The sequence below is a fragment of the Pan troglodytes genome, chromosome 1 (assembly GCF_028858775.2).
Source record: "Pan troglodytes isolate AG18354 chromosome 1, NHGRI_mPanTro3-v2.0_pri, whole genome shotgun sequence".
Taxonomy (NCBI): domain Eukaryota; kingdom Metazoa; phylum Chordata; class Mammalia; order Primates; family Hominidae; genus Pan; species Pan troglodytes.
In genome coordinates this window covers 184,789,409-184,815,329 of record NC_072398.2, presented here as the reverse complement: position 1 = coordinate 184,815,329, position 25,921 = coordinate 184,789,409, and the positions used below count along the sequence as shown (strand labels likewise).

The following is a 25,921-nucleotide window of genomic DNA, read 5'->3' as shown; positions in this document are numbered from 1 at the left end:
GAATAGAGAATGAATATATAAATGAAAAAAAAATGCCTCCAGATAAATTCAAATGATAAATGACTTTCTCCATCAACCTTTAGGCATTGAAACCAGAGCAACTCCATCTTAAATAAGGGCTGGGTGAAATTAGGCTGAGACCTGCTGGGCTGCATCCCCAGGAGGGGATTCTTAGTCATAGAATGAGACAGGAGGGCAGCACAAGACACAGGTCACAAAGACTCCACTGATAAAACAGGATGCAGTAAAGAAGCTGGCCAAAACCCATCAAAACCAAGATGGCTATGAAAATGACCTCTGGTCCCTCACTGCTCATTTTATGCTAATTATAATGTATTAGCATGCTAAAAGATACTCCCGGCTGGGCGGAAGTGGCTCACGCCTATAATCCCAGCACTTTGGGAGGCTGAGGCAGGTAGATCACCTGAGGTCAGGAGTTGAAGACCAGCCTGGGCAACATAGTGAAACCCCATCTTTACAAAAATACAAAAATTAGCCGAGCGTGATAGCAGGTGCCTGTAATCCCAACTACTTGGGAGGCTGAGGCGGGAGAATTGCTTGAACCCAGGAGGTAGAGGTTGCAGTGAGCCGAGATTGTGCCACTGCACTCCAGCCTGGGCGACAGAGCAAGACTCTGTCTCAAAAAAAAAAAAGACACTCCCAGCAGTGCCATAACAGTTTATAAATACCACGGCAACATCCAGAAGTTACTCTATATGTTCTTTGTGTGTGTGTGTGGTTTTTGTTTTTGTTTTTGTTTCTGTTTGAGACTGAGTCTTGCTTTGTCACCCAGGCTGGAGTGCAGTGGCGCGATCTCAGCTCACTGCAGCCTGCTGGGTCTAAGCGATTCTCTTGCCTCAGCCTCTCAAGTAACTGGGACTACAGGCATGCACCACCACACCCAGCTATTTTTTGTACTTTTAGCAGAGGCGGGATTTCGCCAAGTTGGCCAGGCTGATCTCAAACTCCTGACCTCAAGGGATCCACCTGCCTCAGCCTCCCAAAATGCTGGGATTACAGGCCTAAGCCTCCGCACCCGGCCAAGAAGTTACCTTATATGTTCTAAAAGGAAGATTTCCAGGAAATCCGTGTAAACTCAAGAATAATCCACTCCTTATTTAGCATATAATCAAGAAATAACCAAAAGTATACTCAGTCAAGCAGCACATACTACTGCTCTGCCTATGGAGTAGCCATTCTTTTATCCCTTTACTTTCTTAATAAAGTAAGACAGCTTCCGTTATCCAAAGATAATGCCATTAATCAGTAGCTCTTTGCACGAAATCCAAGAACCCCCTTTTGGTGTCTGGATCAGAACCCCTTTCTGGTAACAACATGGATTCCTGAAACCCCCATCCCTTCATATTGATGACCTATACAAGACAGACAAAATCCCCCGTCTATGTCCTCTTATGCAGTTGTAGGGATATTATAATACCTTTTCTGACGCTCATTGCTGGAAACAACTCACTCCATAGGAAGTGGCTAAGCTATCCTGTATGTGGAACACAGTGTGCTGGGCTATTGTGGAATGTCTGTTGAGAGCCAGGAAATCCACACAAACTCAGATCTTACCTGATTTTTTCCCTTCACTATCACTAAATGGAATATATAGGATATGGAATCCAGAGTTAATGTAGTTAATCAGTAGGTCTTTGAGGTGATTTCAAAAATCATCCATCTAAGATAACACAGACTTTCTGTACCATTTTCTAAAGAGTCTGGGTTTCCCGTACTTTAACTTATGCTACTTACCCTAAACCCATTATACTAAGCCCCATTCTTGGAGAGAGAAAACTACTCCTGGTTTGGCCCTTCCATGACAACTTCTCTTTCTACTTTTTGAATTTTGGGGAATCCCCCAAATTAAAACTCTAAGTTAGAGAACCCAGAGTGGAAGCAGAGAAAATGGGAATTATTGGCTCTTCCCTCCCTTTATTTTGCTGTGGCTTCCACACCTGGATAAGGATAAAACATCTAGATACTCTATTCCTACATGCTTCTGGTAAACACTTTTTTTTTTTTTTTTGAGACAGAGTTTTGTTTTTGTTGCCCAGGCTGGAATGCAATGGTGTGATCTCGGCTCACTGCAACTTCCGCCTCCCGAGTTCAAGCGATTCTCCTGCCTCAGCCTCAGGAGTAACTGGGATTACAGGCATGCACCACTGTGCCCAGCTAATTTTTTTTGTATTTTAGTAGAGTCGAGGTTTCACTATGTTGGTCAGGCTGGTCTCGAACTCCTGACCTCAGGTGATCCACCCTCCTTGGCCTCCCAAAGTGCTGAAGTTACAGGCGTGAGCAACTGTGCTCGGCCGCTGGTAAACATTTTTTAAAGAGTCTAGACTTGATCCCCACCAATGTACCTGCCTCTCCTGAACATTGCCAACATATACCCACAGATTTTTCATCTCTTCCCCCATCTCCACAAGTCCTATAGGAAACTCAAGCCTGACAATTTGTCCCAAAGCCACATCTGATCCATTCCATTTTTGTGATGGGAGGTGGCTTGGGTGCTTGCTACTTGTGAATTTGTCATTAAGCCCCTCTTGAGAGTTGGTGCTTTTATGGCTGCCCCTCTTTCTAGGATTATCCCTCCACAAGAAAAAGATGGGATCTTTGCCTGGCAGAGGCCTCCTCTTTTGCAGGTTGAAGACAGTTAAACCCCAGCCAGGCACAGTGGTTCACATCTGTAATCCCAATACTTTGAGAGGCCAAGGTGGGAGGGTCACTTGGGCCAGGAGTTTGAGACCAGCCTGGGCAACATAATGAAACCCCATTTCTGCAAATAATAATAATAAAGACAGATCAAGCTCTAGGCCCATTCCTGGTCTCTTGTTCCCTGATGCTCTTCAACTTTAGGAATGCTATAGCTGGGATTTCTTCTTGGCCAGGAGCCTTCTCATCCCCAGCTTCTCCAGTGTTCTGCTTTTTAGGGACTCAGAGGTGTCCATGGTTATATCTCTTTCCCCAAAACCTAAAGGGCCTCCATTAGCCCTTTCATCTGTCCCATGAAGTCTTCATGTATAGTAGTCATTGGAGTCCTTGCTGGGTATCTACAATCACCTCAATTGATTGAGTTTTCTCTACTCCATAGCTTGAGCTGCCTCTCCTCCTCCATTTTTCATGTTAGTTTCAAAAAGTAGAAGAATCTAAAAGACCACCCTGGGTTTGGCAGCTGGGAAAACCCCAAAGTCTTATCCTGGAACAGCCCTAAAACTCACCTGTTATACAGGAGACCTGATTCATGCTGTTCGGATCTCTAGCTCCTGTTTCCTCTGCCTTCTATAAGAGTTTCTTTAGTCCTGGTTCAGAAGTATCTTTTCTCTCACCCTCTGATACAACAGAGAAAAATTCAGAACATCCCTGTGGTTATAAACCCTCCCCACTGCTAGCTTTGTCAGAGCATTCAACACTCAGCCAACTAACACTGAGGCTTGAAAATTCCCCTTGCCAGACTAAGAGGTTCTGCCATCAATTCTCCATGTCGGGTATCTACCACCCACAGCATCTCAGTAGAGTAGTACCCCAGCCAAGAGCACTCTTTCCCCATGCTAGGGGTGACCTTTCCTAAAAATACCCTCAACTTTCAGATCCTCATAAGTCTCTAGATTAACTAAATAGTCTTTCCTTCACCTCTCCCCCAATAACTAGGCCAACGATTTTGGTGGCAATTGGGTTGTTTTCTTATGGAGATTGTCTAACCATATCTAACACAACAACTCCATTCCCTGGTATCTCCCTTGGATTGTAGGCTGATTAACATCTTTTTTTTTTTTTTTGAGATGGAGTCTCACTCTGTCGCCCAGGCTGGAGTGCAGTGGCGTGATCTCTGCTCACTGCAAGCTCCGCCTCCCGGGATCACGCCATTCTCCTGCCTCAGCCTCCCGAGTAGCTGGGACTACAGGTGCCTGCCACCACGCCCGGCTAATTTTTTTGTATTTTAGTGGAGACGGGGTTTCACCGTGTTAGCCAGGATGGTCTCGATCTCCTGACCTCGTGATCTGCCCTACTCGGCCTCCCCAGTGCTGGGATTACAGGCATGAGCCACCGCGCCCCGCCTGATTAACATCTTTAGCAAACTTAAGTAAGGCTGTGTTTTCCCCCTCCTGAAGACCTTGCTGGGCTCTCTTTATTTGTTCAGGAACTTAAGAGAATTTGCATGGTCTTTTCAATTTTATGTGTGTTTATTTTTTCACAGTTATTTTGAATCTCACAATTCTTAGAGGCTTCTGGAAGTCTATATCTACCTCCACGTGCAAATTTTCCAATGTTATCTTCATCCTTGCCCTAAATATCAATTGGCTTTATTTCTAGAGGTAATGATGAGTCCATGGAATGGATATAAAATTCAATAAGATTCAAAATAATTCAAAATATAATCCATATATCCTCAGCCTCATTTGCCTGTAAAGACAAAATTAGATATTATTTAATAAGTTTTTTTACCCAACTTACTCTAGGATGAGCACCCACTTTCCTACTTGTAGGAATTAACCCTACCTCAAAGTGTCCTTCAGCCATTTTAAAGAGTTTCTCCAGGGCCTCTTGAGTTGAGAATAAGTTCTTGAATGGCTAGTCATCTTGCCAGCATACTACTTGTTCAGCTTCTATAGCAGATGGCTCCCAGGAGCTTGCTGCATCTCCAATAGCGACCACAAGCAGCAACCTATTTTGGCTTCCAGCGGGGACAATGCTTTCTGTCCTGGCTGCTGCCACCTCTGCTGATGGGGCTGAAATCTGCCTCCTTAAGGCTGGTGTGACTTGTAACTGCTGTCCTGATACTACCTGACTTCCTCCTCTCTTTACCAATGTTTTTCCCAAGATCTGGGCAATACAGACTTTTTCATCTTGTTAGAATTGGATGTGGGAATTGAGGAGAGAGGAAAAATGAAGGATGTCTGTACTCCCCCCAACTCACTTCTCACAGAGAGTGTACTATCACCATTCACAATTATTTGCCACATGTCTGTCTTTCCCTCTAAACCACAAACTCCTTATTTACCACACAGTGCATGACTTAGACTCCTAGTCAGTGCTGCTTAACTAGTGGAATACTATGATAGACATACAAAGTACCATGAGGCAATAAAGAAAATCATCTGTCAGGATCAGATAACTTTTCCTGGAGAGGATAGGAAAAGCAGTACTTAGGACTTGATCTAGAAGGATAAGTAAGAATTCACTAGGCAGATAAGCGAAAGTGAGAGTAAAAGGTAAGTCACATAATAAAGACACTGCATGTACAGTGTGTCAAACAAGACAGAAGTTTGTTTTCTTGTCATGTAACAGTCCAGAAATAAGCAGGTAGTTCAGGTTAGGTAGGAAGCTCTAAACATAGGCCCTGTTAAAACATGGGGAAATTCTATTGCTGAAAGGAAGAAGGAGACAGTGGTTACAGCCATGCATTCCAGCTTGAGGCCTATGCAAAACTCATGAATATAAAAAAGAACAGCTTGTTTGGAGAACAGAAAAGTTCAGAATCCTGTTGAGCATGGTGGTGCACGCCTGTAATCCCAGCACTTTGGGAGGCTGAGGCAGGCAGATTGCTTGAGCCCAGCAGTTCGAGACCAGAACTGGCAACACAGCGAGACCCCAACTCCACAAAAAAATAAAAAAATTAACCAGATGTGGTGGCACACACCTGTAGTCCTAGCTACTTGGGAGGCTGAGGTGGGAGGATTGCTTGAGCCTGGGAGGTTAAGGCTGCAGTGAGCCATAGTCATGCCACTGCACTCCAGCCTGGGTGACAGAGCAATACCTGTCTCAAAAAAAAAGTTAAGTTCAGAATCCTAGGAACTAAAGTGTGAGAGACAGAACTGAGGAAATGAGTAATAGAGATAAGTGGAGGCCTCATTTTGAAGCTCCCCTGTCTCTCACCTCATCTCCTTTTAACCCTCACCCTCCCAACACACAACCACTCATTCACATCTGCTTCAGCCTTTTATCTGTCAGGATTTGATAGGCCTCAGGTTCTTTATAGGTATCTGCTCTCCCTCTACCTAGAATGTTCTTTCCCCCAGATCTTCACTATAACTGTCTCCTTCTCTTCATTCAGGTCTCAGCTCAAATTTCACCTCCTCAAAATGACCTTCCCTCACAGTGCTAGCCAAAGAAGCCCTCTCCATATCAACTTTTATTCCTATTTTAATGTCTCACTAGGATGTATCACAATCTGAAATAACTTTACTTATGTTTTTTGTTCAATGCCTATATCTTGATCTAGAAAGTAAATTCTGCCCAGGCACAGTGGCTCCTACCTGAAATCCTTGCAATTTGGGAGGCCAAGGTGGGAGAATCACTTGAACCCAGGAGTTGAAGACCAGCCTGGGTAACATGGCGAAACCCCATCTCTACAAAAAATACAAAAAATTAGCTGTGGGTGGTGCCATGCACCTGTGGTCCCGACTACTCAAGAAGCTGAGGTAGGAGGATCACTTGAGCCCAGGCATTCAAGGCTACAGTGAGCCATGATCATCATACCATGCACTCCAGCCTAGATGACAGAGGAGACCCTGTCTCAACAACAACAACAAAGAAAAAAAAAAAAAAAAAAACAGGAAACTCTGCGGAGTCAGATATATGGTTTACATCTCTGTATAGCCAGTGCCTAGAATGCTGCTCCACAAGTTTTGTTTCCTTTTTCTTTTTTACCTTTTTTTTTTTTTTGAGACAAGGTCTCACTCTGTCACCCAGGCTGGAATGCAGTGGCACAATCTCAGCTCAATGCAGCCTCAATCTACCAAAGCTCAGGTGATCCTCCCACCTCAGCCTCCTGAGCAGCTGTGACTACAGGCACGTGCCAGCACACCCAGCTAATTTTTATATTTTTTCTTTGTTTGTTTTTGTAGAGATGGGGTTTTGTCAAGTTTCCCAGGCTGGTCTTAAACTCCTTGGCTCAAGCTATCTGCCCACCTTGGCCTCCCAAAGTGCTGAGATTACAGGTGTGAGCCACCATGCCCAGCCTAATTTTTAAAAAAAATTTTAATTGTTATGGGTACATCTACATTTTTTAATGATTGGGAAAAAATCTCAAGAAGCATAATATCTTGTGAAAATTATAAATTCAGATTTCGGTATCCATAAATAAAGTCATACTCATTCATTTACGTATTGTCTGTGGAGGCCTGGCAGATCTGAGTATTTATAACAGAAACTGTATGTCCGCAAGGCCTAAGATATTTACTATCTGGCTCTTTACAGTAAAAGTTTGTCGACCCCTGGTTTAGTAATAGTAATGTACATGAAAAAGAGTAAAATTTACTTATATAAATTGTAAAACGTGTATCTTAAAATGTGAAACTATAGATGCCTACACTGAGTTATTATGAGCTGTGCTGGCATACACATTTCTATAAATGTGCATGTTCTTCCTGGTTTTTCTCACAGAACATAGACAGTGAATAATAGGAATTCATTGCTGGCTGGGTTTTGATGCAAAAATTTCCTGTTTAAAAAAAAAATTGTCAGCCTGGCCAACATGGTGAAACCCCATCTCTACTAAAAATACAAAAATTAGCCGAGCATGGTGGTGCACACCTGTAATCCCAGCTACTCCCAGAGGCAGACAGGAGAATCGTTTGAACCCTGGAGACGGAGGTTCCAGTGAGCCAAGATCGTGCCACTGTACTCCAGCCTGGGCGACAGAGTGAGACTCTGTCTCAAAAAAAAAAAAAAAAAAAAGGTATGTGACATTTCTGACCGTGAAGAATCTCATTCAGTCTCCTGGACACAGAGACAGTTATCCAGAGAAGACATCTGTGGTGAAGTAGCTAATACCCCATGCAGTTGTTATCAGATCAATAACAGAGCCTGACCGGTTCTCTCTGAGCCACAACTGCCCCTGGACTGAATGGGGCATTTATCACACTGTTGTGGACAAACCAGCTGACCATCATGCACACAGGCCCAAGCGCCTGTCAATTAGCTTCTGTCCATTAGCTGTCCAAACCCACACTCTGGCCCTGGTACTGCAGTCACGTTATCAGTTCCCTCCAGACCCTGCAAGCATGATCGGCCATGAGTTCCCATCTCCTACCATGCCTCAACTCCACTTGGACAAACTGTCAGTTAATTAGCTAATGTGAACAAAACACTTGAAGCTAAAAAAATGCTCAGCTGGGCTATTATGATATTTGTCTCCTGATCCTCAACTCCCTGCAATTCCCTCCACTCCAAAGTCTGCCCACAGGACTCCTTCTATCTGTCAATAGGAAAATTACACAGGAAGTGATGGAACAGTCACCTATGTTCAAGGCCAAAGCCTCTCAATCCTCCTGACGTTGCTGCTATGGATTCAGGCAACTAGAATCATAAATCCCAGGGCCTGAGGTTTGGATTGGCTTTCCTATTTATTTTAGGCAAGGTCTGACTCTATCGCCTAGGCTGGAGTGCAGTGGTGTAACCTCAGCTCACTGAAACTTCTGCCTCCTGGGCTCAAGCCATCCTCCCACCTCAGCCACCCAAGTAGCTGGGACTACAGGCACATACCACCACACCAGCTAATTTTCATATTTTTTGTAGAGACAGGGTTTTGCCATGTTGCCCAGCGTGGTCTCGAACTCATAAGCTCAAGCAACGTGCCCACCTCGGCCTCCCAAGCTGCTGGGATTACAAGACATGAGCCACTGCGCCTGACCATAGATTGGCTTTCCTCTTTAAAAGGAACTAGTGGCTCAGCAGATCCAGAGTTCCCCAAATTATCAAATTTGGGATGATTTTTAATTTCTTCAGCTGGATGGCCCATTTAGAAAGTCAAAACAGCCTTTTGGAATGATTATGTGGAAATCAGCCTTATTCACTTTAAACCTTATATTCCCAGGGCCAAAACTCAATTCTTCGTCTCTCAATTCAAGCTCCTCTCGCTGCAGTGGAGGAGGAAAGCTTAGAGTCAGCAGGGACTCCAAGAGAAATCCCTGTTCAGAAAGTTGGTCTTTGAAGGACTGGGTGATGGCCGAAGTGCCCAAGGGTGCTGAAGCTTTGTGTAGTTATCAGATACCAAAACAAGAAGGTGCCCAGGGCAGACACATGTTATTCCCTTCTATCTTCCCTTCTGAAAGGTATTTCATAATACCTTTATGGAGGGGACTGAAAATAGCTGACCTCAACCACCTAAAGCCCAATTTCAGAAGAGTTAACAGCACATTTTTATTGCAATCGTATTTGGGCAATTCCTACATGCTCCCTGATAATCCTTGGGGAGCAGGTAGCACATCCTTTGTTTCTCCCTGCATTTCTATCATCACTTCTCTCCATTTCCATTCCTAAGGCTTCATCAGTACTCACTATGACAGCTGTTACAGCCTCCTGGGTCACCCCATCCCACTCCTTCTCACCCCTATTCCTGCTGACTCTAAGCTGTCCTCCTCCACTGCAGTGAGAGAAATCATTTGAAAACACAATTGTGCCTATTTCACTCCCTGTCTAAAAGTGTCCAATGGCTCTCTATCATTCTCAGAATACATCCAAACTCCCTAACTTAATTAACTCACTTTAGAGTCTGCTCTCCACTTCTCACCTTCCAACATACCATGCTTGTACTCTATCAGGCAGTTTCCCCCACCCCACTTGTGACTTGCGCATGCTAGCGTCTCACGCCTTTCCTTCTTCCTGGAATGCCCTCTCCACTTCATCTTTATCCACCCTCAGAGGTCAGTCCAAGTGCCACCTCTTCCAGAAAGCCTTCCATGAGCTCACCTCTGAACTCCCAGAGCACTGCACTTGTTATTCTCTTGGGCCTGCTCTGCTTTATACAGTGGCTACTAATGTACAGCTGTTCTCTCCCCCATGGGACAGTAGGCATCTTAAGAAAGTCCTACAACCTAGTGTGTAGCATATAGCAGGTGCTGGTACATTTAGTGACTGATTAACAAACTGCAGAAGAAAGATAAGCTAAAAAGATCATGAGTCAGAGAAACAGAACTGGGATGGAGGGAGAATCACAAATCATTATTAGAAAAGAATGGTTGACAAGGTCGAAGACTAAGTTGTCATCTTAATAACAATAGATTACAGCCGGGCACAGTGGCTAACGCCTGTAATCCCAGCACTTTGGGAGGCCGAGACGGGTGGATCACGAGGTCAGGAGTTCGAGACCAGCCTAACCAATATGGTGACACCCCGTCTCTACTAAAAATACAAAAAATTAGCCAGGTGTGGTGGCGCGTGCCTGCTATCCCAGCTACTCAGGAGGCTGAGGCAGGAGAATTGCTTGAATCTGGGAGACAGAAGTTGCAGTGAGCCGAGATGGCACCACTGCACTCCAGCCTGGGCAGCAAAGTGAGACTCCATCTCAAAAATAAATAAATAAATAAATAAAATAAAATGGCAAATAATCCCCATGGCACTCTCCTTACCTACTTTGTCTCCCCGTTACCTGCTTTAACTCCATAGCACTTATCTCCATCTGTAATACTACCTATTTTATTCATTTGTTTATTTTCAGTCTCTTTCCACTAGATTATAAATTCCATGGTCACACAGTCAGGGGCAAAGCCCAGATTCAAACTCAGTTCTGACTCCAAAGTCAGATGATAAAGTTACAGTCATGTGGAACAAAGGGAACAGACTCTCCAGGGCCCTTAAAGGCAAATACCTTTCATCATAGGAAGGCTTTAGAGAGGCTAATTTTGCCTTAATATAAGACAAAATTATATTATAATAAGACTGGATTTTGAGCATGATCCAGTTGTTAGCTGGGGCTCTCTCTGCCCCTTAAGGACCAGATAAGACTGGCTCAAGCCCTCATTCCCAAAGATTCCCCAAAATATTTCCAGAGATTACAGAAAATCATTACATTGTCATCATCACCTCTGGCTCTAAGTTTCAGCTTCCACTATCTGAATTTAGCTTGTAGATCACCACACATGCCACATGTGTTATCCCCGTCCTGCACCTGGTTCTCAACCCTCTCTATGAGTACCATACACACACACACACACACACACACACACACACACACACACACACAGAAAAACAAATCACTTACCAGGGGCATTTGTTACCAAACTTCACTGTCATGAGATTTAGCATAGCCACAGGAAACTACCCAAATTTAATACTAAATTCTTGTCATTACCTTTCTGCTATGCCGTGTTGTTTTTTACTTTCCTTTTCCTCCTCTTTTACTCTCCAGCCCTCTCTTCCTGACTCCCAGATTCTCAAAAGCAAAAACACACAAGCAAACAAAAACCTCATTTTTTTATTCAAATGATGTAGCTCTGTTCTGTCCCTAAACTTAGTTCTTTAGCCTCTCCTTTTGCACAGCCAATGATTTGTCCAAAATAGTTGGTTCATCAGATTAGGTTATTCTTATCCTTTGTCTTATTTTCAGGCATGGGGATAATTTATTTAGTTCTTCCAGTTTATGAGAAAACAAAAACCAAAAATCTCTCCTTCAGCACTGACTCTCCAGTGATGGGACAGATGACCTCTTAAGACAGTGAGTACTCCATCCTTGGATTTAAGCAAGCAAAGACTGGACTGATATCTAACTAAAATACATGTAGGTCTGTGTATAAAACATGGAAGAAGAAGGTGGTGAAGATTCTTCAACTTTCAGAACCTACGATTCTGTAACAAATTAGGCACATTTGCCTTTTCTGAACACCATGCAAAACCACAGGACTTTTTCAGTTGCATATAATAGAAACCTAGCTCAAACTGTCTTTTTAAAAGGGAGGATTTGTTGCCTCATTAACAGAAAACCCAGGCAGCTGAACCCAGGAGCTCAAAAAAATCTTCAGGTATGTGTCTTCTCCATTTCTTGGCATCTCTTAACTAATGTTGACTTCCATCTCAAGTAGGCTGTCCCCTTGAATGGCAAAGATGACCAACAGCCATCTCCAGAACTACATTTTTCAGCTTCAGTTCTCTATCCTTAATCTCGTAATAGGAGAGAGGGCCTCTGTCCCATTTATTCCAGCAAAAGGCACTCATTGCCCCACTTGGGTGAAATGCCCATCACTAAACCAATTTTTGTCATGATTGGCCAAGACAGGATTTCAGTGCCCATCCCTGGAATTCAGGTGTGGACTAGGCCCAGTTAGAACACATGGACCAAGATGGGGAGGAGTGTTCCCCAGAGGAAAATGGGGAGACCGTAACCAAAAGGAGGAGAGACTCCCAGGAGTGTAAAAAACAATAATGGCCAAACTGCATCAATGTAGTTAAGGAGATAGTCTGATCAGTAGAGGAATTCACCAGTCAGATTGGACCACATCATTGACCTGATGAAACTATGCCTCTTGGTCCTCCAAGAAACTACTAAACACCCAAAAAGTAATGATTCACTTATCAAATTTGCAAGGATTTTTTTTTTTGTCAGGGTCTCACTCTGTCACTCAGAGTACAGTGGCACAATCATAGCTCACTGCAGCCTTGAACTCCTGGGCTCAAATGATCCCCCGACCTCAGCCTCCCTTAGTAGCTGGGACTACAGGCATGTCCCACCATACCTAGCTAATTTTTTTTTTTTTTTTGTAGAAACAATGTCTCACTATGTTGCCTAGGCTGGTCTCAAACTCCTGGCCTCAAGTGATCCTCTTGCCTTGGCCTCCCAAAGTGCTGAGATTACAGGCATGAGCCACTGCACCCAGCCAAGGATTTTTAAAATGTTAATACTCAGTGCTATGTCATAAGACAGGTACATTAATATCAGGGTGATGGCATGTAATTGGCACAACCTTTCTGGAAAGCATTTTGGCAATATATGTCAAGATCCTTAAAAATATTTTGATCCTCTGATCCAGTAATTTCACTTCCAGAAAAAATTGTAAGAAAATAATCCAAGCCAGGCATGGTGGCATGCACCTATAGTCCCAGCTACTTGGGAGGCTGAGCCAGGAAGATCACTGGAGCCCAGGAGTTTGAGGCTATAATGTGCTATGACTTCACCTGTGAATAGCCACTGCACTCCTGTCTGGGCAACAGAACAAGACCCAATTTCAGAAAAAGAAGGAAAGAATGTAAGCCAAAATATCAACAAAGATTCATGCATAAAGATTTTCTTCAGGCCAGGCACGGTGGCTCACGCCTGTAATCCCAGCATTTTGGGAGGCCAAGGTGGGCGGATCACGAGGTCAGGAGATCGAGACCATCCTGGCTAACATGGTGAAACCCTGTCTCTACTAAAAATACAAAAAATTAGCTGGGTGTGGTGGCGGGCACCTGTAGTCCCAGCTGCTTGGGAGGCTGAGGCAGGAGAATGGTGTGAACCCGGGAGGCGGAGCTTGCAGTGAGCCGAGATCGCGCCACCGCACTCCAGCCTGGGCGACAGAGTGAGACTCCGTCTCAAAAAAAAAAAAAAAAAAAGATTTTCTTCATAGTATTTTTAGAATAGCAAAAAATTAGAAACAATTTATACGTCTAAGGGTAAGAGTTTGGTAAAATAGGCTAAGCATGGTGGCTTGAGTGGGGTGGCTCATGCCTGTAATCCCAGCACTTTGGGAGGCCCAGGTGGGGGACCACTTGAGCACAGGAGTTAGAGACCAGCCTGGACAACATGGCAAAACCCCATCTCTACAAAAAAATATAAGAATTAGCTGGGAGTGACGGTGTGTGCCTGTAGTTCCAGCTACTCAGGAGGATCACTTGAACCCAGGAAGCAGAGGTTGCAGTGAACCGAGATCGTCCCACTGCACTCCAGCCTGGGTGACAGAGTGAGACTCCATCTCAAATAAATAAATTAATTAATTAAATTAAAGCAAGATACAAAACTGTCTATGTGGTATAATATTAATAATGTAAAAGAAAACCACATATACCCCAAAATTTAAAAATACATGATACTCGGATTTCCATATATAAAAAATTAGAGCAGTGTTTATTTATTTATTTTTATTTTTCCGAGACAGAGTCTTGCTCTGTCGCCCAGGCTGGAGTACAGTGACACAATCTCGACTCACTGCGACTTCCACCTCCGAGGTTCAAGTGATTCTCCTGCCTCAGCCTCCGAAGTACCTGGGATTACAGGCGTGCACCACCACACCCGGCTAATATTTTGTATTTTTAGTAGAGATGAGGTTTCACCATGTTAGTTAAGCTGGTCTCAAACTCTTGACCTCAAGTGATCCACCCACCTCAGCTTTCCAAAGTGCTGGGATTACAGGCACGAGCCACCACGCCCGACCGCACTGTTTATTTCTTAAAGGATACTTTATATTTTTTTTCTTTTTATTTGCCTGTATTTTTCAAGTTTTCTACAATGAACAAACATTACTTAAACATTATTTTGGAAGTCACCTGTTCTTACCTATGAAGAATATGGCCACCCCTTTTTACCACATCAGGCTGCTTCAGCCTTTTGGACACCTGAGGGAAAATGCTTGATGGATGACAGATGAAGGTTAGCGACATTTCTTTTATGTCTTAAAACCTTCCCTCAATTATCCACAGAAAGTTTTTCTCATAATTGCCAGTCCTTCTTTAGACAGAATCTATCACTTCATAACATGATGCTTTTTTAAAAAGTAAAATAAAACTGGAGAACAGAACATAAACTTGTGCTGACCCTGATATGAAAATGAATAGACAACTGGGTTTCCAGCTGCTAGTGAAGTACCAGTGCAAAAGGGATGCCCCAGCGGACCAATGCCAGAGACTGAGGTAGAAGTGCCCCCATGTCAGGCTTGCCTGTGGGAGCTGTCTGCAGGAATTCCAGCTTGCCACTTTTTGAGGTCCAAGGACACATTCTGCCTAGAGGTCCTTCAGACAAAAAGGTCTCCCTCACTGCAGGCAACAAGTGATTGTCAATGATTACTAGCTAGAGAGACAGAAAACAAGATGATGCTTCTACGACAACACAAATGGTACGATCTCCAGGAAGCTTTCCCTGTCTCCTTCCTGATCCCTACTACTCCCCAGATGGCATTCCTCCCCCAAGGAACCATGGCCCTGGTGCTTTCCCTGCCCTCTTAGAGCAGATGTCACCATTGATGATGTGGCAGCTGGTACTGTGAGAAGACGTCACACAGACCTTCATTCACCTCCTGGCTCTGCCACTCAATTCCTGAGCCTCAGTTTCCTCAGCTGTAAAATAGAGACGGTAATCTCCACAGCACAGAGCACTGTCCCCCTCCTTGGATTCTCTTTGGGAACAGTCTGACAACCCAGTCCTTGAGCTCATATAACATGATTGTGCCCAGAGAAACTGCCTGGCTGACCAGACCACAAAGGGAGATGCACTAGGCCCAGCCCAGTGGTAGCAGGGGCACCCCCTACCTCTACGGCCTTGCCAGACCTCCAATGAGCCACAGCCAGGGAACAAAAAACCAGCACTGACTAATAATACCTCTCCCATCTCTGGACAGAGTAGTTAACAGGTAGGAGGATTACAGGACTCCAATTATTGAGGATCTATCTAGGGGTGTGGTCATAGGCATGTCCAAAACTGAACTCAAGCCTCCTCCCAAATATGTTATTCTTCCTGCTCCCTGTCTCAGCGAATAGCACCACCCAGGACCCAAGCTGGAAATTAGGATATCATCCTCATACCTCCCTCTCACTCAATTCCCATTCAATTCATCACCAAGACCTGTCACTTTTACCTCTCAGCTCCATCCATTTCTTTCCATCCCAGGGCCAACACTGTGGTTCATACCACGATCCCTCTCCCTTGAGGCATTACCACAGCCTCCTCTTCACAGGTCTCCTTGACTCCCCACTGCCCCACAGGGAGCTTATCTCCTGCTTCTGCTGAAAACCCCTCAAGGGCTCTCAGGATAAAAACCAGCTTCAACAGGAGAATCGCTTGAACCCGGGAGGCGGAGATTGCAGTGAGCCGAGATTGCGCCATTGCACTACAGCCTGGGCAACAAGAGCGAAACTCCGTCTCAACAACAACAAAAAAAACTGGCCTCAATAACTCCAAGCCCCCCACCTTGCCCCAGTCTGGTCCCTGCTTACCTTTCTAACCTCATCTCTTTCTACTTCCTGTCTTACACCTGTAGTTTCCCCAGATTTTCTGTCCTGGCTCTTACCTACCTGGTTTTGCTTATGCTATTCCCTCTGTCATTAACATCCTTCTCTTCCTCCCCACTCCCCCATCCCTTTTTTTGAGATGGGGTTCTCACTGTGTGTTCCAGGCTGGAGTGCAGTGGCATGATCATATCTCGTTGCAACCTCAAACTCCTGGGCTCACAGGATCCTCCTGCCTGAGCCTCCCAAGTAGCTGGGACTACAGGTGCATCACTGTGCCCAACTAAGTTTTCTACTTTTTTTTAGAGATAGGATCTCACTATGTTGCCCAGACGGGTCTCAAGCGATCTTCCCGTCTCAGTCTCCCGAGTAACTTCCTCCCTTTGTTTCCCCCAGACCAGCTCCTACTCATATTTTGAGATTTAGCTCAGATTTCTACTCTTCCAGAAGACTTTTTGCTCCCCAGTTTGCCACACATACCCCCAAACTAGGCTAAGTGTTCTTATTGCTGCCATTTAGGGAGCACTATTCAAACACCTCTGATGCCTTAACTCAACCCTCACAACACCTAGGTATTTCTATTCTTCTTCTTCTTTTTTTTTTTTTTGAGATGGAGTTTCACTCTTGTTGCCCAGGCTGGAATGCAATGGTGTGATCTCGGCTCACCACAACTTCCCCCTCCCAGGTTCAAGTGATTCTCCTGCCTCAGCCTCCTGCGTAGCTGGGATTACAGGCATGTGCCACCATGCCTGGCTAATTTTGTATTTTTAGTAGAGACGGGGTTTACTCCATGTTGGTCAGGCTGGTCTCGAACTCCCGACCTCAGATGATCCGCCATTCTCAGCCTCCCAAAGTGCTGGGATTACAAGCGTGAGCCACTGCGCCTGGCCCCTATTATTCTTACTTTACAGATAAGAAAACTGAGGCTTGGAGAAGTTGAAGCAAATTTTCCAGGGCCAAACCGTAAGTGGTTCAGCAGTGTTGAAACCCAGGTCTATTTATTTGTTTATTTTTAATTTAAACTGCTGCTTTGTCCTTTTTTTTTTTTTTTTTTTTTTTTTTTTGAGACTGAGTCTCACTCTGTAGCCCAGGTTGGAGTGCAGTGGCGCGATCTCGGCTCACTGTAAGCTCCGCCTTCCGGGTTCACGCCATTCTCCTGCCTCAGCCTCCCGAGTAGCTGGGACTACAGGCGCCCGCCACCGCACCCGGCTAATTTTTTGTATTTTTTTTAGTAGAGACGGGGTTTCACCTGTGTTAGCCAGGATGGTCTCGATCTCCTGACCTCGTGATTCGCCCGCCTCGGCCTCCCAAAGTGCTGGGATTACAGGCGTGAGCCACCGTGCCCGGCCTGTCCTTTTCTTATTATGAAGGTACCAAGAAAAAATAAGAAGCACTCTTTTTTTGGTCAATTTGGTGAACACACTTCGTCTGGTATGCATAGGCACTCAATAATACCATCTGTCTATTCCTATGCTTATAGGCTTTTTTCTTTTCTTTTCTTTTCTTTTTTTTCTGAGACAGAGTCTCGCTCTGTCGCCCAGGCTGGAGTGCAGTGACATGATCTTGGCTCAGTGCAACCTCAGCCTCCCAGGTTCAAGCGACTCTTGTGCTTCAGCCCCCCGAGTAGTTGGGATTACAGGTGTGCGCCTCCACGCCTGGCTAATTTTTGTATTTTTAGTAGAGACGGGGTTTCACCATGTTGGCCAGGCTGTTCTCCAACTCCTGGCCTCAAGTGATCTGCCCGCCTCTGCCTCCCAAAGTGCTGGGAGGCGTGAGCCACCACACCTGGCCAGGTCATACAAGCTTTTTACACCACAAACTGCAGTTCTCTTTTCTGAAGCTGGAGCCTCTGGAAGTACACAGCACACCCCTAGTTCGGCATGCCCTTCCCCCACCCCTCCTTCCGGTCCCCAGAAGCCTCAGGCTGTCAGGCCCTTGAGTAGTAACTGCTAGTGAGCCCACTTCGCTTCCTTGCGAGGGTACCTCGAGGATGAGAACAGTAATCGGTCGAATTCGCTAGTCGTGTCCAAACTGCGTTTAGACAGGGACAAGCAAGACAATGGAGCCGCTTTCCGGATAGGGGACGTGGATTCTACATCCTCCACCCCACGCCCCCAACCTTAAACATGCTTGCCAGCCTCAAACCTTCAAATTTTCTTTACCAAAACCCAGGCTCAGACCTCGAGACCAGGGTCCAGCCTGTTTAAGGAGCTCCCCAGACCCCGCACTTCTAGCTGCGTTCAACCAGGCTCGGGAGGTCCTTCAAGATCTTGGCTTCCTTTTCCTGACTCCGCGCCCGGCGCGGTTAATTATAGCCCCACCCCGCGACTCCCTGCTTCGCTCCCACCCGCGCGCCCAGGACCCTAGCTGCGGGACTCTAGCGGGGAAGGCACCCCCAATTCTGGGCCCTGGCGCCCTTGGGTCAGGGCCAGGAAAGGCACTTCCAGCCAAGCGCTGGCGCCGGGTGCGCCTCGCTTTACGGAAAGAACGCCCCGCGAATAAATCCGGAGCGGATTTGCATCACAGCAGCCGCGAGAAGGCTAGCTGCTGCCAAAGCTCGGAAGCTCTGGATGTCCCCAACCCCCCCTGGTCCAGAGACGAGGGTGTGGGGGGATGGGAAATGGGGCAGTGGGGAGGAAGCTACTGCAAGGAGGGGGTGTGCACCCTGGCCTTGAAACCTGGGTGGAGAGGCAGCTAGCTAGGTGAGGAGCAGCCTCCTCCTCTAGGCCAGATCTCGAGGTGGGCCTGGGTTCTCGTGGAGGGAGATAAGGGTAAAGGCTTTGTGTGTATGTGTGTGTCTTGGATTAAAGGAAACTGCCAGCCTGGAGGTGGTGAGTATAACAGCCCCCACCTCTACTGTTAAGAATCTCCCAGCTGTAGTCTCACCAGGTTCCCCCTACCTGCTCCTTCTGGGGTCCTCATATCCCTGAGGCCTGCACCTTGGTGACTACTGTGTGCTCACAGAGCACAGGCATCCTGACCTCAAGTCCTGGCCCTGGCTATACTGCTGCCCTTCAGTCATCTCACACGGCCAATCAGTGCCCACTCTGGGCTTCCACTCATGCTGTTTCTCAATCAAGAAAGTTCTTTCCCCTTTGCATTAGCTAAAATTTTGCCCATTCTTTAAGCCCAATTTAAAAACTACCTGTGGCCGGGTGCAGTGACTCATGCCTGTAATCCCAGCACTTTGGGAGGCTGAGGACAGCAGATCACTTGAAATCAGGAGTTTGAGACCAGCCTGGCCAACATGGTGAAACCCCGTCTCTACTAAAAATACCAAAATTAGCTGTGTGTGGTGGCGCATGCTTGTAACCTCAGCTACCTGGGAGGCTGACGTATGCACTTGAACCTGGGAGGCGGAAGTTGCAGTGAGCCTAGATCACACCACTGCACTCCAACCAGGGCGACAGAGCGAGACTCCATCTCAAAAAAATAAATTAATTAAATTAAATTAAATTAAAAAAAAAATACCTATGCCATCTTCTGTGGAGCCTCTAGGAGGTCTGTGTCCCTACTTCTCTAAGCTCTTAGTATACTAAGTCCAAGCCTCTCTTTTAGCCCTGACATTTTTCTTGGTGTGTCTGCTAGTCTGTTTTCTCCATTAGGGTGCAAGCTCTCAAGAACAAGGACCACGACTGATTCAATTCTGTGTCCTTGGTGCCAAGGGGAGTGTTGGGGACAGCAGTGGTTCTGTGTGACCCTTGGAAGGGCCTGTTCCCTCTCTGGACCTCAGACTCCTTCACCCTTCCAGTGAGGGAGCTAAATGAGATGACCCCCAGGGCTGCCTCCAGCCCTGACCCTATGAGCCAGTGACCCTATCAGCCAGTGGCTGGATTACCCAGCCTCCTTATCATAACCCAACCTTGGGCAGGGCAGAGCCGGGCTGGAATCAGGGGATCTGAAATCCTCCCACCTCCCTTGGATCAGTTAACTGAGGCAATTGTGCAAGATTGCTGGGAACCTCAAGGCAGTGAATCTGGTGTCAACACATCATGATGCTATCCCAGCTGGAAAGTCCCCCTGCCCCTAGCTCTGGAGGCCTGACAACCAGCTCCAGCTGGGGATGGTGGGGAGGGTGAACTGGCACATCCCAGAAAGTGAAGAAGCCCCCTTTACACCCCCTCCTCAACACACACACAGTATCTCCAGGAACAGTGGCATAGCCCCTCAACTCCCTGAAGACCAGTTCAGGACCATTCCACTCTCCACTCCAACCTCCTCACCCCCAGTTCAGCCCAGCTATCTCCAATCTGAGCTGAGACTACCCAGAGTTCCCAAATAGAAGGAACCTTGGTTCAGCTTTTTTCACAGCATAAAAAGCTGTCAGCCCCTATTGCACTTACGAATGGAACTCACTGCCTCTCAGGGCTGCATGGACCACTTCTTCCTGAAACTCTCATCCATGGACTTACATTTTACCTATTGAAGCCTCATGGAGTAATGCTAATCTGAAACCACAGCCCTCAGATTTAGACAGACTTAGTTGAGATTCCAGTTCTGTTACTCCCTAGCTGGATGATCTTAGGCATCTTATCTACCCTCCCTGGACCTCTGTTCCTTCGTCTATAAAGTGGGAGCAATGATTTATACACAAAGAGTGGTGGTTGTGGGCGTAAGATTTATGAAAACACCCATCATAGGCATTGACACATTTAGGATGTCAAATGTGGGCATTATTTTTATTCCCTATTCCCTGCATTCTCCCCTGAAGCTGCCTGATACTTTTTCTGGAAGCTGGGAATGGAGATACCTGAAGCTAAAACTTCTCTGGACAAAAGCAGGAATATACAATCCTAAAAGCTGCACTTAAACCCAATTTTAGACTTCAAAAGACAGCAAAGGAGATTTGAGGCCCAGAGATGGGATAGAACTTGCCAAAGGTCACACAGCAGGTATAAGTAGGTAGAACAGCAGGCAAGCAAGGAGAGGGAGGCAAATGGGCGTGTGAGTAGAGGTCAGGGCTGAGGTATTGAGCTGAATCCAAGGACAGACAGCTGAGCAAGAAGACCTTCAGCTGACATTGCCCCATTTCCCATGCCCAGCAGGGCCTGGCATTTGCCTGTCTTTGGAACTGCTCCTTCTGGGTTCCTGAGTTTGCAGTAGTTTCCCAGAAGTGCTAGGTAAAATACCTTTGTTGTTTGCTGAATAACCAGCCCCAAAGATTGGACAAGGGTCCCCATACAAATTTTGCCTCAAGATTGGCTCCTTCTATAGAGATGATCAGCCCCCCTAGGCACAACCCCACCCAGGTGCTCTCCACAGGGTCCTCTATCAGGGCCTTGCTGGGAGCTCTGAACCCCACCACATGGAGTGGCTTTGGTGTGCATCATGTGGCTCAGGGCTTAGCACCTTTGAAGACAGTCTATTCCTCCCAGCCACCCCGAGAAAAGCATGGAGTATTTTCTGTTCAGTACCTTTCTTCCCAAAAAAGATAGCCATTCCAATATGATAAGAAGTCTTACTAACCTTTGGAAGGAAATGTCCTGGGCTGATGGTAACCGCAGTTATGGGGAAGCTGGAGATGCTGGGGTCAGCATATTATGCTACTTGATGATTCTTTCTTTAGGTTATGTTTTCTTTGTTTGTATAATTCTGCTTTCTCTATCCCCACCTGCTGCCCCTGCCCCTCATCTTCAGGAACCAGAAATGTGTTCTCATGGACAAAGTCTGTCTTCTGTCTGGTTTGGTGTTTGTTTGTTTGTTTGTTTTGAGACTAAGTCTAGCTCTTGTCCCCCAGGCTGGAGTGCAATGGCATGATCTCGGCTCACTGCAACCTCTGCCTCCCAGGTTCAAGCGATTCTCTTGCCTCAGCCTCCCAAGTAGCTGGGATTACAGGTACCTGCCACCAAGCCTGGCTAATTTTTGTATTTTTAGTAGAGGCGGGGCTTCACCATATTGGCCAGGCTGGTCTCAAACTCCTGACCTCAGGTGATCCACCAGCCTCAGCCTCCCAAAGTGCTAGGATTACAGGCGCGAGCCACCGCGCCTGGCCCTGCCTGGTTTAAGCTTATGTGTCCCAGGCTCCCTACCTCCCCTCAGTGTTCATGTGTGGATACCTTTGCCTATCCCCAGCAGGAAATCCTCTAGTTTAGACAGCCACCTGAATGTAAGGGCTTTATTAATTGATTTCTCAAGATGTCCATTTCAAGGATATTCTAATTTTGTCATCTGGAACTCAGTAATGCCACAATTCTGAATTTCTTAGTTTCTATAACCCAGATTTTACCATGCTGGAATTCTGTGATGCTAAGATTCCATAACTGTGAACTCCATGAATCTAGAATTTCATGATTTTTTAAAATTGTGTTTAATGAATTTTGTTGGTAATAGTAGTCAGCACTCTCTTGGCCTCAGTTTTGTGTTTGTTTTCTAGAAGTTGCAAGTCTCAGCTCCAGGCTCTCTTCTCTGGGCATGCTGGTGCAGAGGAAGGTCATTCCCACCTCTCCCGAGGCTCAGGGGTTGGGATAGTACCCAGGGAAGCCCAGTCCTAGGGCCCAACACTCAGTCTACTCCCTCTCTACTGAAAACTCTTACTTGGGCTTCAGTACCTGAGGGTAGCAGGAAAAGCAGTCTCCTTTGCAGTCCTTCCACCCAGCTTCCTGTCCTCCTTGCACTGCCCCACGGTCCAGGGAGAGAAAGTTTTGTGGGAGACTGGCCTGGCTGAATGGGTAGGTGTGGGAAGAAGGGTTAAGCACTGGGCAGAGAGCCAGTGGAGGAACCAGGGGAAATTCCCTAGGGAGCCCTGCAGCCTTCCCCAGAGGTGAGGAAGGAACAGAGGCCGGAAGTGGGGGTGTGGGTGAGGGCACTGGTAAGGGTGGGGTGACCGGTATTGCATTGTGGGGTTGGAGCTGGGCTTCCGGCCATTGACCTATTAGTGACAAGCGACCTCCAGCCTGGCGCCCCAGGGGCTGTCTGTTCGTGCCCTTACCCACTGACTCTGTGTTCCTGTGCCTGAGTCAGACTCCCAGGAAAATCTCGGGGCAAGAGTTGGGGTCTGGGGAACCTATTTCTCTAGAGCGGAGCCACAGAGGCGAAGAGAGGGGCCAGGACATTCCAAGGATCAGATCAGGGCTTGGGGCAGAACCGAGACTGAAGCTCCGGGCTCCTGCCTTTAGCCCAGAGCTGTTCTCTTCACGGTCCAAAGGGTCCCAGAATTATAAAGTAATACTCCCCCAACTAGCCAGGTGGTGAAACTCAGGGCTAGAGGAAGAGCCCGTGCTAGGCTGCCTCCCAGGAGCAGCCTGGACCTTCTTCCAGTCCTGCAGCACATGGCTGAAGCTGCCAAACCCGATTTTCCAGTGGCTGCCTGAGGCTGGCTGGAGCGGGAAGCCCTCCTCCTGGCATGAACCCTCAGGCCATCGTCCTCCTCCCCCTCACCTCCCGATTCGGTGGCTTGGCCTGGCCTGCTCCTCCTGCACCTGTGCCAACTGTCCCAGTGCGCCACCACTTCCTTCTCCACCTGCCTGCCATCTCCCCTGGGCTGCTCCCCAGGCACTGTGAGGTGTGGTCCAGAGCTGTCCATTTCTGAGCCTCGGTTTTCTCATCTATAGATGAGGAATAGTGGCCTGCCTCCCAGGGATTGACTACAGGAAGATTTCAAAGAAAAGTGAGGTGGTAGGGGGCAAGCAGTAGCTCACGTCTGTAATCCCAACATTTTGGGAGGCTGAGGCGGGAGGATCACTTGAGCCCAAGAACTGGAGTGCAGTGGCATGATCTTGGCTGCAACCTCCACCTCCCAGGTTTAAGCAATTCTCGTGCCTCAGCCTCCTGAGTAGCTGGGAGAACCTGTTTCTACAAAAAAATGTTTAAATTATCCAGGCGTGGTGGCCTGCACCTGTAGTACCAGCTACTTGTGGGACTGAGGTGGGAGGATAGATTGTGCCCAGGAGATTGAGGCTGCAGTGAGCTAAGGTCAGGCCACTGCACTCCAGTATGAGTGACAGAGAGAGACCCTGTCCCTAAAAACTAGGCAGGGGAAAGGGCTGAGCCAGGTGGCTCATGCCTGTAATCCCTGCACTTTGGAAGACTGAGGTAGATGGATCACTTCAGGCCAGGAGTTCAAGACCAGCCTAGCCCACATGGCAAAACCCCATCTCTACTAAAAATACAAAAATTAGCCAGGCATGGTGGCACACGCCTGTAGTCCCAGCTACTAGGGAGGCTGAGGCACGAGAATCACTTGACTCTGGGAGAAGACGGTTGCAGTGAGACAAGATTGCGCCACTGCACTCCATCCTGGGCAACAGAGCCAGGCCCTGTCTCAAAAAAAAAAGAAAAGAAAAAAGAAACAAACAAACAAAGAAAAAGGAGATATGAGTATCATGGGCCACCAATTAGTTGGATGGTGTGTTAGTGCCATGTTGGGAGCACAGCCTAGGGTGTGAGAAGGAAGCACTGCTCTGTGGAATTCTGGAGATATGGTTGTTAGGATGAAGGGTGCAAGGTAAGGGCTGTATTCCCTCTGATTTCCTCAGGTTATCTCACCTATGGGAGAAGGAAGAACAGAGAGAGGCAGAGAACATCATCTCAAACGGAGCCCCTGTTACAAGTGCTCAGAGCCCTCCTCACGATTTAATGAAGAGCTTGTGTAATCTGTGTAATGTGCCTCTCACTGAGCTATAATTCCTCTGGGAAAGAACTCCCACTGCCTTGCTCACTGCTGTATCTCCAGAATTTAGTACCATCCCTGGCACATAGCAGGCACTGTTGACTGACACAGAGTTGCAGATTGAAAAGCAGAAGCAGAGGCACCTTAAGGGGTGGAGACCATCTAGGTCAGCTTAGCTAACCCAGGCCCTTCCAGCCTGAGAGCCTGGTGTTCTCAGCCACCAGGGAACTCTGGCAGGGTGGGAGAGAGTGGGCTGCACCCGCTCATCCGGGAGCCACCTAAACTGAGGTGGTGGGTGCCCTCTGGCTGCTGCTGCCTCCGGGAGCCTAGATGGGGAGGAGAATTAGGAACCTGAAGGGGGAGGGGCAGTGAAGAAGCCATCATTGCAGATACAGCTAAAAATAGCTGGAAGAGATGATGTCATCTGGTTCCCACAGCTTAGCACCCCCATCATACACACACTCGAGCACAAACACACACTCTCACAGACACAGATACACACAGACACAAGTGTGGGCATGAGTGCATGCACACACACATACTACACACTCATATAGGGGAGGGAGGCTTCTGGGTCCCAGGGCCACAGGGGCAGGGAAGTCTGGTGAGTGTGTCTGCATGCATGTATGTCTGTGTGTGCCTGGGTTTGCATGAGTGTGAAGGCGTGTGTCTGCATCTGGATGCTTGTGTGCTTGTGTCTGGGTGCATGCATGTTTCTGTCTGTGTTCATTTAGAGGCATGCGTATGTGTTGTTACATATATCGTGTGGGGATCTATGCATTTGTGTCTGCGTATATCTGCTTATAGTATGTGCTTGCATGCATGTGTGTGGTTGTTGCAGTATGTGTCTATGAGTTCACTTATATTTACATGTCTGCATGTGTTTGTGAACTGTGTCATGTATCTTTATATGTATGGCCCCTCTTGGGCCCTTGAGCATGGCCCAAGCACCTTCTAGCTTTGGCTGATGTTCAGCAACCCCCATCCCATAACCTGAGGAGCCCAGCACTGTCTGGGCATGGTGTGTCAGTGAATTCTCTGCCTCAACCCCCCTCAGGGTCCCAGTCTCTGGCAAGAGTTGGGGTAGATAGACATAAGCACAATTCACTTTCCCTTCACAGGCAGCAAAGGACATTAGCCACACTTCCTGAACCCCAGGGGGCCAGGCCACCAAAGGTCTCAGGGTTCACTCCCTTCCCTAGCCCCTTGGGAAGGTAGCCTGGAAATGCAGCCAGATCTCGGACCGGTGCGACACGTATTAGCCCATGCATGATGCAACATATTAGAGACAGAGTCCTACAAAATGTTCCCAGCGACTGAGACACAACCCCACAGAAACCCGGTTACAGCCAGTGACACATGAGCACACACTCAGAAATCCAAATGGAAAATCCCCAGGCC

The 25,921-nt window shown here is 47.0% G+C and overlaps 1 protein-coding gene across 1 annotated transcript in view; it reads right to left on the bottom strand.

Moving 5' to 3' along the window:
* Window positions 1-25,921, bottom strand: part of PIK3R3 (phosphoinositide-3-kinase regulatory subunit 3) — a 134,741-nt gene that overhangs the window by 108,593 nt on the left and 227 nt on the right. The gene's annotated exons all lie outside the window — the stretch shown is intronic.